Source organism: Podarcis erhardii, assembly GCF_964252035.2.
Source record: "Podarcis erhardii genome assembly, chromosome: 2".
Classification (NCBI taxonomy): domain Eukaryota; kingdom Metazoa; phylum Chordata; class Lepidosauria; order Squamata; family Lacertidae; genus Podarcis; species Podarcis erhardii.
The window spans coordinates 109,578,762-109,590,778 of NC_138498.1; the positions used below are offsets into that span (position 1 = coordinate 109,578,762).

The window sequence follows — 12,017 nt, forward strand, 5'->3', positions numbered from 1 at the left end:
CTTAACCTGAGGTACCACCGTACGTGGAGCTTTTAAGTGCGGACTTGTGCCTGGAAAGAACGGGGGAAAAGATAAGTGTGAATACGCCTTCAGTCAGATTTTCCTTGAATAGTCTACCACTTGCACTCTTGCTGCCATCCCAACTGCTTAATCTTCTACAGCTCCTCAAAAAACGAAGGAGCAGCCTTTGTTTTAGTCACTGGACTAAAGGAGCAATAGTCAGCCACCCATGTTGATAGCTTATGCTAGGAACAGACCAGCAATTTGACAGAAGAGCTTGCGAGGTCTGCAGGAAAAACCCAGAGAGTAGCATGGAAAGCCAACAGATTCAACTGCTCCTAGGGGCAGACCATTTCAACAGGTCCCCTGAGGAAAACAACTACCGTATTTTTCGCTCTGTAAGACGCACCAGACCACAAGACGCACCTAGTTTTTGGAGGAGGAAAGCAGGAAAAAAATATTCTGAATCTCAGAAGCCAGAACAGCAAGAAGGATCGCTGCGCAGTGAAAGCAGCAATCCCTCTTGCTGTTCTGGCTTCTGTGATAGCTGTGCAGCCTGCATTTGCTCCGTAAGACGCACACACATTTCCCCTTACTTTTTAGGAGGGATAAAGTGAGTCTTATAGAGCAAAAAATACGGTAAATCCTGTGATACTGACCTTCACGGTTTATGGCTAAGACACCAGAAACAGCTCTCATAGCCTATGCAAAACCCAAAATGAATCTATTACTGGTAGAATGTGTAGAGCTCAAAATACACTGGCCTCCTGGTTATTTTGGACTGCACTAGAAAAGAAGAATGAATCGCTTTGAGGTGGTTAAACACCAAATTTGAGATTACATCTGCACAGTCAATCAGGGAGTCAGGCACTATGATGGGTGGAATGACGACCAAGCCCCCAGGCTGTCCCCTGCCATACAAGATAAATGTACTAAATAAAACCCTCTGCAGGACAAGGTGTCTGGTGAGAGTGATAGAATCTTTATAGGTTCCTCCTCTGCTTCCACCACCACTACACTGATGCTAGACCAAATACCTGGCTGGAGAAAGTAGGACAGTCACAGGGTCAGCTGCCTCATCCCACCAGCTCTGTGATCCAAGCCAGAGTGGCTTCATTATCCAGGATCAAATGCTGAATTACCGCTGTTCCTTTTAAGACTGATCTGGCATTTAACAGGAACAGGCAAAGAGAAGCTGACTTGGCAATTAGAGTCCCCAGTAAAGGAAGCAGAGAGTAAAAAGAGAAGTATGCTATTTGCTCAACATCTCCTTATCTCACCTGGCAAGCCCAGCCAGCACTGCCATATCTCTGTCACAACACGCACATGATAAATGGTGACGCCCTATGCTATGGCTGACTATTCAACTGAAGTTGCACCAAACATGCCTATAATTTGAATGGGGATCTTAAAAATGAAGCAGAAAAACAAAACTAAAGTGGGACAGTCATGGAAGGAAATCTACCGTATTTTTCGCTCCATAAGACGCACCAGACCATAAGACGCACCTAGTTTTTGGAGGAGGAAAACAAGAAAAAAAATATTCTGAATCCCAGAAGCTAGAACAGCAAGAGGGATCGCTGCGCAGCGATCCCTCTTGCTGTTCTGGCTTCTGGGATAGCTGCGCAGCCCGCATTCGCTCCATAAGACGCACACACATTTCCCCTTACTTTTTAGGAGGGAAAAAGTGAGTCTTATAGAAAAAAAAATACGGTAGTTACTTCCCACCACTGGCCACCCAGTTGCAATGATTGATCCTGTTGTGTATTGAGTCAAAGGATTTTATATCTGTATTATTATTGTCTGTATTTGCATTAGGGTAAAGTAACTGCCTTTTGGTTCCAGAGGGTACAACTACTATTGGTTCATTTAAGCTGCTGTATTTGGATCCTCTGTCTTATTGGTTTCCTCCAAAAGGCAGGACTGTGATTGCCTGATATTGTTCCCTCCAAAATGTATCCTTTCTAGCTAGTTCCCTGTCCCTATAAATGTAGCTCTCCCCTCCTCAGGTCTCAGTCTTGTTGCTTTAATAAAGAAGTGTTACTAGAGAACTGTCTCCAGCATATTATGTCAAGAGAGCTGAAATCACAAACCCCACGTCACAACAGATCCCACAGGAACACATTGCTAAAAAGGAACAAGCAGAACACATAAGACACCCCTGCACCCCCCCCCCAGCAGCAATACCCTCACTAGGGCACTCAAAAGGTACTGTACTCACTCCCAGCCTTGCACCAAGTCACATACATGATACTTGAATTTCTTCAAGACAGCCATGAGGATTATAATCTCCAGTGCCTGGATTCTATTCCAGAGTGCATGTTCTGAAAGTCTGCTCAGGTATTAACTGCATAGTATAAACAGCTCTGGATACAACTTTAGAGGGCCTCATGAATCTGGCCGAAAACAGTTGTGTGCTTGGATGCCAGACTAGGCAAGCGTCATGCAGGAGAACAGGTTTGCTTTTAACTGTTTCAGAGGAACTGTGTTCGCCTTGCTAAAAAACTGAGGGCAGTTTAGAACAGGAAGTTGTGTTTTTTCCATATGCCTTGCAAAAATAAAAGATTAGTCAGGAATTTAGAAGCGGGTTGGGGAAGGATATGGCAATACAAAAGAGAACTTTCAGCAGTAGCATTGCTCTTCAAACATTACAACATCAGTGTCAACAGAGTCTGAAGAGAAATTCCCCTAAATGTTTTCAGTGACGTGGGCACTGGCAGAATTAACTTGTTGGCCTGAGAATGAAGAGGGCCTGACGCTCTCGCAAGAGCAGCCACCTTAAGAATGAGCCAGAAGTAGAAGCAGCCACACATTTCTGATTCAGCAAAGCAGAGAGATGAGAGAACAATTCCATCTTTGCACTCCGCAAAACCGAAAACGGCATATATTCTGCATTCCACCCATGGATGCCAGAAACAACAAGAGAAAGCAGAGGGTTGCCTAAATCAGCAGTGAGCAAGTCAGGAAAGAACCTTGAGGAAGGCAGAGTTGTCAAGAAGGCATTCCCAAGCACCACCAGACATGCTCATCTTCCTCCTACATCCCTCTGTGACAGAACACAGAAAGCTGCCTTATACCAGGTCAGACCATTGGTCTGCCTAGCTTAATACTAATTACTCTACACCAACTGGCAGCAGCTCTCCAGGGTTGTAGAGAGGGGTCTTTCTGAGCCAAACCTGGAGATGCCAGGGACTGAACATGCAATCTTCTGCTTGCAGAGAATGTGTTCTTGCCATAGCACCACACTCCTTCCTTATCTGCAAGGCATATGAGAACCAAGTCAGCTTTAAAGCAGATTATCCCAGCAACACACTGATCTCAAAAGCCAAGTTCACTAAGCCACTGATATAAATGAGGAGAAAGTCCAACTGTATCTGTCAAGGTCTTAACGGAGAAGAAGCACTCATATTCCTGCAAAGCCAGACAACCGTGTACACCCAACAAAGAAGTGCCAGGCCTGTAGGACGCAGACAAATACCTTGCATCCAGAATAGAAATTATGCAAATTGTCGAGTTAAGTTGCATGATTTATTCCAATCCTGTTACTTCTTCTTCTTCTTTTTTTAGAATGTTGATTGTACTAGCAAGGGCAGCATGGTGGAAAGCAAAGAAAGGGAGCTGTGGAATGAGGCACAAATACAAGATGGGTGACACCTGGCTTGAGAGCAGTACATGTGAAAAGGATCTAGGAGTCTTGATTGACCACAAACTTGACATGAGCCAACAGTGTGACGCGGCACCTAAAAAAGCCAATGCAATTCTGGGCTGCATCAATAGGAGTATAGCATCTAGATCAAGGGAAGTAATAGTGCCACTGCATTCTGCTCTGGTCAGACCTCACCTGGAGTACTGTGTCCAGTTCTGGGCACCACAGTTCAAGAAGGACACTGACAAACTGGAACGTGTCCAGAGGAGGGCAACCAAAATGGTCAAAGGCCTGGAAACGATGCCTTATGAGGAACGGCTAAGGGAGCTGGGCATGTTTAGCCTGGAGAAGAGGAGGTTAAGGGGTGATATGATAGCCATGTTCAAATATATAAAAGGATGTCACATAGAGGAGGGAGAAAGGTTGTTTTCTGCTGCTCCAGAGAAGCGGACACGGAGCAATGGTTCCAAACTACAAGAAAAAAGATTCCACCTAAACATTAGGAAGAACTTCCTGACAGTAAGAGCTGTTCGACAGTGGAATTTGCTGCCAAGGAGTGTGGTGGAGTCTCCTTCTTTGGAGGTCTTTAAGCAGAGGCTTGACAACCATATGTCAGGAGTGCTCTGATGGTGTTTCCTGCTTGGCAGGGGGTTGGACTCGATGGCCCTTGTGGTCTCTTCCAACTCTATGATTCTATGATTCTATGAAAAGGAAGGGAACCAAAGAGAGAGGACAAGGGGCATCTCCTAAGCAGTAGACGTCCTACTCAAGGGGGCCACTTCAACTCAAAGTCATTTTATATTTCTTTAGAACAGTGGCTTTTGAACTGCAGGAAAGATTGGGTGGGAAGTAGGTTGAAAACCTGGAAGAGGAAAAAAATGTCCAGGGAAGAATATGACTGAGAAAACTGTACCCTTCCTCTGCCTACCAGCCAAGAGGATCCTCTCTGAGTAATCCTGGACTGAGGGATGCCTTCTCTTAAATTTACACCACCATCCCAATCAGATTTGGGAAAAGTAGCTTTAAGAGGGGATCACATAGGTGTCTTATTCTACTCCTTTTCTAATCATTCTAATCTAATCTTATGAGTTAGAAGGGACTCAAGGGTCATCTAGTCCAACCCCCTGCAATGTATGTCACGTTGAGTGTCATGTGTCCTTCACAGATCTTTGTACTGTGCTGAAGGGCTGCTGTGCACTCTACTGTAGAGCAGAGGGTTAGAACTGGGTAAGCTGAGGCAAGGGGCAGAATGTAGAGTAAGCTGAGCAGGAAGGTTCAAGAAGTTTGCAAAGCCACCTCAAATGCAAGAATATAAAGCAAGTTCTTAAACTGTTGTCCTGCACTACACCACTGGAAACCACAGAAGCATTAAAGCATCCCCACGTGCCAGATTCAGAACAAGCACTGAGAAAGGGTCAAATTACAGAAGGCAGGAATTAGAAGGCAGAGAAGGGACAGGGAAAGAGCAACAAAGGGAAAGGGGATAATGTCTAAGCAGGGGAATTCTACCCAGGTGACAAAACATCCTCTAAAATGGATGGAGAACCTCAGATGTGTAGGACAGATCCCACCTTTTTCCATTTCAATTCTAGGCTCTAATCAAAGTTGTACATTAAGATCATTTAGGGAACATAGGTGGAGAATAAATTTAGAATTCTTCTAGGGAGGCAAAAAAAGGGGAGGAGGGATAATACGCCCCTCCACAACCAATAAAAATGTTAAGAGCCCTGACTGTATCAGGCTAAAAGTCCATCCACTCCAGCAACCTGCTCTCACTGTAGTCAACCAAATGTTTATGGGATGCCTCCAACAGTTCCCTCCCCACTTGCAGCTTCCAGCAACTAGCATTCAGGGGACTATTGCTCCCAAAGTGGTGGAATAACATAGCCATTGAGCATAGTAGCCACCAAATTTGTCTATATTTTGAGCAGGAGTTTTGATTTTTTCCCTATAGGTTTGTTTAATAAGTAAGGGGTGAGAAAGCAACAGTTATTCTATGCAAACATATGCAAGCTTGCAGGTAAAGCCCTCTTGCTATTTGACTTCAGATTCACATCCTATATACCTTAGGATCAGGGCAGCTTACACCATACTAAGTATCAGTACAGTCAAATACCATCAGCCACATAACTTGAGCAGAATTGGCCTGCTCCCTTCTCCTTCAGAATCCTCAAACAGGATGCATTTTAAAGAGGTGCAGCAGCAGCACAATCCCAATTACCGTTAGTCTCCTTCTGCCAACTTCTACTACTTTCTCTGTGTGTGTGCGCGCGTGTGTGTGCGTGTGTGTGATGGTGGTGAATGACCCCTTGCCTAATGCAAAATCGTTGCTCCAATTCAACTTCCCCCTTTCTTGTCTTATCTTCCAAACACTCCTTCCTTTCCCAATTACTTGACGAACTCCACTGACCTCAGATTCTGCTTTCCAAACAAGACATCCTCTATAAAATTAGCATGAGGACTCCTCATGCCCTAAAAAACCACCGCAGAGCAACTCATTCTTTCCCCACTACTAAAATGAAGTGGGATGAAGTTTGGATTGTGAAAGATGTGCTTTTTCAAAATGTAACGTGTGCCGGGTCTATAAAACCTTTTAAAGGACCTTCAGCATGAACACAAATATACACACAGAATACACACACCTACAGAAGCTGCAAAAGTGATCCAATGTCCCCAAGGGATCTGGATTTAATTTGTCACTAGGGGTCCAGAGTCCCTCAGTGGCTAGGTGTGCCCATCAACCTCTGTTCGTGCATCTAGTACAACCATACCTAGACAGTGATAGCCTTGGCTACAGTGGTCCATACACTGGTAACCTCACAATTAGAGTACCGCAATGCATTGTATGTGGGGCTACACGTGCACCTGGTTTGAAAGCTCCTGCTAGTACAAAATACAGCTCTTCTATTTCTTTGTTTGCTTTTTCTATGGCACCTAATAAATTATCTGGGCATCTTTATACATATTGCACTTGCACTGAAAGATCTGCACTGGCTGCTAATAAGCTACCCATTTGTTATAAACACTTAAAGCACTAAACAACTTGGGACCAAGACATCTTGCGGACTGCTTCCCTTGGTTCAGACCAGACCAAGCCAGGAGTGTTAACCCCTAAGTTAAGTCTTTGAAGTGAAAGAGCTGACTGACAACATTGTAGGCCATGATTGCTGTGCTTGCAAACATGGCAGGAAACCCATCCCCCAAGAGAATGATGGAATGAGATGCCTCCATGTAATAACTGCGAAGAACCTGGTCTGTATTAACCATAGTTTGGCAAATAATTTTAGGTACACCTTTGAGGCAACTACAAAGCCTCTAGCTGGGCTGGGGTGATAACTCTGGGATCTCATGACCAAATCCAAACGCAATACAGTCATACCTCGGGTTACAGATGCTTCAGGTTGTGTGTTTTCGGGTTGCGCACTGCGCCAAACCCGGAATTACCGGAACAGGTTACTTCTGGGTTTCGGTACTCACACATGCACAGAAGCGCCGAATTGCAACCCACACGTGTGCAGATGCAGTGCTGCGGGTTGCGAACGTGCTTCCCGCACGGATCACGTTCGCAACCCGAGCATCCACTGTATTAGCTTCAACAGGCCTCTTCTTTCTTTGGGCTGAATAAGACTTCCTCAGGGCTGCCTCATGTATTCCCTTCATCCCCTAGCAAAAGAAAACATTCCAAGTGCATGAACACATGTCGCATGGATTAGTAATGCCCACGACTGGACTTGCAGGATTCAACACCCTCCTGTTTTGAGTTCCACGTTTCAAGAACATTGGAGCATCGGGTCTGTTTTATACCCAACATTCCAACCCCCAAAGCAGGCACAGCAGAATCCAAACAGATATTTCCTTTGGGAGCTGCAGCCCACAGTAACTTCTAAGCCCCCCGCTTCCCAGTCATGGCCGGGAAGGGGGAACCCACAACCAAGTGCCCCAGCCTGGTCTACTGTCTTGCATGAATGAAGTAAAGCTGAGTCAATGAATGAGAGTTATTTATGTGTCGACAGTGGCTTCTTCAGCATGGGGACTTCAAATAAGAGGGACCACTTCCAGACCTACAACTTTCCAAATCAAAACACCTTGAGCATTTTTTCCCCACCAGGAGCTGAGGTCCAGACAAGTCCATCCAGCCAAAGCCAGGAACTCCCTCACCCACCCCCCGCCAGCAGACTAATAGCTATGCCAAAACTTCCAAACCATCTGTCAAGCTGTCAGTGGAAAACTCCCAGCCAAACTCGTTTGACTGTCCAACGCTGAGCCCTGGTCTGGATTAGAAAATCAAAGGTGGGAGGTCAACAAATCCCTGTTTTGTCTGGCTCCAGCTCTATCCACATGAGGAAAACCCTGGTCCCAAAGGGGAACCTAGGAACAGATACTGTTGAGTTTCAGTTAAATTCCTCACAGCCCCACATGCACAACTAAATACTGTCAAAGCACCAGATATGAGTCACAATATTTGCATCAGTGGAGAAATTGGTTCCTTCAAAAAAATGCAGGGAGCACTGAAACATTTTTTCTGTATTAGATGTATATGTATGCATACACGCCTCACATTAGAATAACAGGATTTTAGCTCTGGATTGGATCACTGAAATACTGGGTAGCCATTGTGGGTACTGCTCAGGGTTTTATAGTGTCTGTGGTCTTATACATTTGTTCCCCTTATGGCAAAACAGCATTCATATGTTGACACTTCAGCCCTCTAGATATGAAGGACACAAAGTTATAGGGATCTCGCCATAAATAGCCATAACTATGTGCCATTTCTGTATCAGAGTTGGGGATAGATTTTGCAAGCTAATTGGGACCTGCTCCTATTTTTCTGCTGAAATCTGGGAGGTACACAGGGCAAAGTCACTGCAGAATAACAATGATTTTTCAAACATTTGCTAGGTTAACACAGGAAGGGGGAAGAAAAGGGTTCTTGGCAGCGTGAATAGAAATTCTTGTTCTATTGGAGAGCTATGACTAGTTCTATTTCCTCACGCTGCTGGGAAGGAATATGCAACTGGCTGATCCTAGCAATAGATTCATGAAACATGCCTTTGGCTTGACGTAGCACCTCTAAGCAATGGGCTTTGAGGCCTTAAACCTTAGAAGCCTACACAATGCTGTTCCAAAAAATCAATCAGTTCTAACAATTCAATTTTCTCTCATATTAAAAAATAAACACCTTAAATATGAAGAGGCAGTGTTTCACATTCCAAACTACAGACTAAGGTTGACACACTTCCTATCACTATTGCATTTACGGAGGAGACCATGAGAAGGTCGGGTCTGGGCATGGTGGTGTTCAGATACAACACGAAGCAGTCATGCTTACTAAGGGAAGGGTGGAGATTCTGAAGCAGAAGACTCATGCAAATCACACTCTCTGGGCTTGTGTCTTTTACCTATGCTTATTGCTTATCGGAGTATACAATCAATGGGTAAACTGGAGATAAAAAGCAGATCAGAAAGTAGTATGCAAGGAGCTTTGGATGATCAGGGCCTCCATTTTTACCTTTGCAATTGGCACAAGGTTACTGATATTGGAGTTGTAATGCATTGGGAAGGTGCCTGGTCAAATGGCTTGACTGTCACACTGACCCACAGCCATGCATCAGACAATGCAATAGAACTGTGTGCAAAGACAGGGAACTTTGGGGATTCACAATTTCACAAAGGTCATCTCAGGATTTGAGTAGAAACTACACTACATGCAACAAGCCTGAGGCTACATTGGGAAAACAACCCAAACCTCAACACATTTAGCCCTGTGCAACTTACTCAGATGAGCAAGAGACTAACCCCAAATATATTGAATCATACTCCTTCATGACTCAGGTTTTCCAGCCCTGCCAGAATTGAGCATATTCTTTCCCCCATCCTGCCCCCACCCCAAAAGAGAGAGTTAAAGTACTCTTTCTAGTTGTGTGTATCCACAAGCAAAAGGATAACGTATTTACTAAAACAGGATAGATGTAGGGTTTTGATCTTGCCTGAAAGGTAGCCTCTAGGCAAATTCTAGTTCAGTTCATCATTGTTAGGTGACAGCTTAGATAACACTTTGCCCTGCCCAGAGGAAGTAAATTCTGTTTTTGTACTTTCGTGAAGCTAAATGCAGCACTGAACCTTTCAGGAAGTCAGCGCAGCTGCCAGCCTCATGGTTACTGGTGCTAATGTTCAGAAAGCAAAGTGATGGAAATACTCTTCCCTCCATCTGGGTTTAATGCTCACAGGAACCCGGTCCCACTTTCTACTCTGCCAGGCCCCTAAAAACAGTTGAAGCCACAATAGTTGGTTGTGTAAGCTTCACAAACAGGCATAGGGAAGCTTTGGCCCTCCAGACTGCAATTCCCATCATCCTTGGCCATCAGCCACACTTGCTGGGACTGATGGGAGTTGTAGTTCACTAACATTCAGAGGGCCAAAGATTATCTACACCTGCTCTAAATGGAGCATGAGAAGAAAAGCATTTGAGGTTACAAAGTGTGGGGACAGAAGGTTAATGAGAAGCAGAACTACTTAAAGACTGAAAAGAAAAAAGAAAAAATACACAACAGTCTCAGCTGTTCAGCAAACAGAAACGCCCAGCGACTAATCACGAGGCAGCCTTGCAAGACAGGATATCAGTATAACCGGCTCCATGTTTTAACCTTGGACTTAGAACTAGTTACAGTTAAACACACAGAGTCCCAGAGGCTCAAGCAAGTCTGTTCAGATAGTGGCTCAGCCGCCAAAGGCATCTCAGTGTATTAAATAGCCAGCTCTTAAGACAGCCTGTGCGGTTATTTTGTATATTTTGTCTATAAACCACCATAAGGATCTAGCTGGGCGGTAAGATGAGGGATGCAAACATGATGGGAGAATACATGGTGACAACAGGAGAGAGGCCATGACCATGCAAAATTGTTCCTTCCAAGTGATTCTAAGGGGTGCAGACCATTCTATCACCTAATTCCTTGCTGTAAGTGCTATTAGAGCAGGTAAAGACACAGAAGGCAGGACGAAGAGGCCCACTATCCAAACAGCACTGCTGGAAAAGTCCATGTACTCATGAGCCACAACAGACACAAACACTCCCGGATCTAAAACCGGTCAGATAAGGTCTCTCAAAAGTTTTGCTCCCATGTCTAATACCCACCGCAGACCTGTACAGAGACTACTACATAGGAAACACATTCAATGCATGCAGGACTGTTTATACAGTTCTTTTGCACCAAGTTCATCAGATATAAACAACTAAACGTAGAATTACCAGAACAACCTAGAATTTGATCCTTTTTAAAAGGCCGCGCCACTGTAAAGTGTTCCTAAATACCCTCTCCATAGTGCCTTAGAAGTTCAACTTGTACCCACCGTCACCATTAAGTTGCTGTTGCCACATGGTGCCAGCACTTTCCCCTCTATCTGAAGCTCTGTGGAGTTAACACACAGCGTTTGTCCCGAGCAGATTAGCAAGTCCAGCTCAGGAGACATTCCTTGTGCGCCTCGACAAATAAGTCCACTTCAAGAGCACCCTGCCGCTGCTGCTATGTTCAGCTTTTACCTCCCCTCTCTGTCCCGCTCTCCAATCAACAGCCCAAGTCCAGTGTTACAAACTTGCCTTCTGTCTCTCTGGCAGTTTTTATCGCTTGAAAAAGATCTTTCCGCCGGTATCCAATTTCCAGTGGCAGCAGAGCGGCAGGGCAGAATCTGACAGATTCGCTGGATGCCTGAATTGAGGGAGGGAAAAAACACGGCAAGGCACGCTGCCCTGCTGCAAAGTTTTGAACCCAGAGAGCTAGTTTCACTTCCCCGGGAAAATCAGGAAACGTGGCCCCTCCTTTGTAGGAGGGAAGGGGGCAGGGTTAAGAGGTTGCCACAGGGCAGCCCTCTCTATCAGGAAGTCAGGGCCCCTCTCCTCCTTCAACCTGAAGAGGGAAGGCTTAACCCTCACACACCCAGAACACCCAGAGGGAGGCTGAAGATAAAAGGGTTGGATTCTCAAGTCTGCATCTTACAGCTAGTGCAGTGAAGCTAATGTAATCCTGAAACTGTTGCACTGGCCAATATGGGAAAGGTGAGGGCTGGATTCTGACCTCAGTTACTAGCATTAGCCCAGTCCGGATGATTCCACTGAGTCAAAGCTGGGATCAGATTCTGACCTAAGTGACAGAAGTGGATGCCAAGCTCCCCCTCATACTACATTTATGCCAAGGAAACAGATCAATATGACCCTCTCTTGCTAATAGTGGACTTTGGTGGAGTTGAAGAAGAGTATCAGCAAAGAAGCACAGGCGAAAGGTACAATATTCTTGGTAAAATACTAGGAATAGGTCTGGAAGAGAAAACAGTTCTCCTGGAGATGATTAGCTAAGCAAAGCAAGCAATGACCGCAATG

General features: G+C 45.0%; 1 protein-coding gene across 8 annotated transcripts in view; it reads right to left on the reverse strand.

The window, feature by feature from the left end:
- The window catches only part of MGAT1 (alpha-1,3-mannosyl-glycoprotein 2-beta-N-acetylglucosaminyltransferase), a 47,057-nt gene that overhangs the window by 12,395 nt on the left and 22,645 nt on the right, over positions 1-12,017 (reverse strand). The window contains exon 1 of one of the 8 annotated variants that reach the window (XM_081853562.1): positions 11,241-11,387. The exons of 5 other annotated variants lie outside the window; for them this stretch is intronic. The gene's annotated coding sequence lies outside the window, so the exon portion shown is untranslated. Of the gene's footprint in view, positions 1-7,025; positions 7,050-10,993; positions 11,218-11,240; positions 11,388-12,017 lie in introns of those variants that run through there. 2 more of the 8 variants (XM_081853561.1, XM_081853558.1) reach the window with 2 other exon arrangements.